General features: G+C 41.8%; 1 long non-coding RNA gene across 2 annotated transcripts in view; it reads left to right on the top strand.

Annotated features, from left to right (window-relative positions):
• Nucleotides 1-302: 302 nt before the first annotated feature.
• LOC109966107 (uncharacterized) overlaps nt 303-1,678 on the top strand; it is a 24,243-nt gene continuing 22,867 nt past the window's right edge. For both annotated transcript variants that reach the window (XR_002275724.1, XR_002275725.1), the window contains exon 1: nt 303-710. This is a non-coding gene — a long non-coding RNA (uncharacterized LOC109966107). The remainder of the gene's footprint in view (nt 711-1,678) is intronic.

The raw sequence follows: 1,678 nt of genomic DNA, 5'->3' as shown, positions 1-1,678 counted from the left end.
GCTGGAGATCGCAAATGACGGCGGCCTTAAAAGTATGTTCGAGACAACAACTCTGCCGGTGTTCTGGATTAAAGTCATGACAGAATACCCTGAGATCGCCACCACAGCACTGAAAACTGAGACTTTGATGTTATACTCATGTTATGTTGGTGGCGCAATGTTACGAGGAAGCTGCTAATAATGTTGCATACAAGTACACAGTGAATTTACATTTATTATTATATTTACAATATAAACAATCTACGTACCGCCCCCGGGCCGCAGTAAAATTGTCAAGCGTTGACCGGTCCGCAGTGATAAAAAGGTTGGGGACCACTGCTGTAGGCTATGTATTGAATCGATTTCTGTTTAATCGGTGAAAGAAAGAGCTGCCCTTCAAAAGTAACTGAAAAGGAGGCAATTTGGCAGATGTCACAACATAGTAAGAAGTAAACTACAATAACCTTGTTTTTGAACTTCATCAGGCAACGTGTCTTATTCAGAGAGACCGAGTGGGGTTATTGCCAGCACGGCGTGTTATGTACATTTAATGCCATATCAAGATGAATTCCCGGATTTATTCAAGCTGTTGTGTGTCTGTCACATTAGCTAATTTGAATGCGAACTTTTCTTGCGTACGTCTCCTAAAGATAACGTAACTGCTACACGAGGAACAGCAATGGTGGCTCTGCTCAACTCCATGAGAACCAAAGGACAGGACATATACTGTAGTGAGTACACATTTATTTAAACTATCAGCTGTCAACAAAAGAACCCTATTATTGTTTGGGCGATTTGTGTATTGTGTCGTTGTTAACTTGGATGCTAGTTTATTGTGTTTTCCTTTTGACCAGTGGTGGTAATCAGCTTTCAATGTGTTCCACGTTCTGTTCTTAGGCTAATTGGATTCGTTTAATGTGATGGCCGGCTTAACCAAACAGTGTAGGATAGTTGTATTTGTCTATACGGTTTAATTGATAATTAGCCATAGGTGTTAAGCTTTGAATGCAGATAATTGTAGCAGATGTAATTAATCGCTCATATATATATTTCACTGAATCCATTCTCTGCCGTGAGGTTTGTCATGCAAACTGTTTAAGATCCTCCCTTTCTTGTTTTTTTGAGCTTCTATTTTGTTAAGTTTTATTTCTGTGATGTGATTTCCTGTGCGCGATGTCACTTCCTGTTAATTCGCGCCGCTCTCAGCTAGATGCCACGACGAGGAGAGAATCAAGTCCTGTGTTGGGTAATCTGATGGCAGTGGTCCTCCTTTCAAGTTGAAGACACAACGCAGAGTGCAGAAAGTTTACTGGTGCCCTGACAGACGGGCTACAATGGTGCCGTGACCCGGATCCACGCTGCTTTGGACTGGTTCATCGTGGTTCCTGGAGCTGTGGATCGACATCAGTTCGGTCACCAGAGGTTACTGCACGTCACAGACTTTAGTTATATTGATACAAACATTGCTATCAAAAAAGGAGGACGTTTTGATATTGGTTGCTGATTATTTTGCATTCTTGATCTCGAATGAGAATTTGTAATTCTGGTGTTATCTCTTGTGTAAAATGGCACATGCTAATGACGTAGACAAGGACAGTGTTACACCTAACCGGTTTAGTTTAGCCTTTGGGAGAGGGAGAGCAATGAGTGAACTATCCTCTACACCTGTCAGGGGTGCGATTAGTCTAGATTCACCAGC

The sequence above is a fragment of the Monopterus albus genome, unplaced genomic scaffold (genome assembly GCF_001952655.1).
Source record: "Monopterus albus unplaced genomic scaffold, M_albus_1.0 scaffold106.1, whole genome shotgun sequence".
Taxonomy (NCBI): domain Eukaryota; kingdom Metazoa; phylum Chordata; class Actinopteri; order Synbranchiformes; family Synbranchidae; genus Monopterus; species Monopterus albus.
Note: the sequence above shows the minus strand (reverse complement) of the source record. Positions and strands in the feature narration are given on the sequence as shown.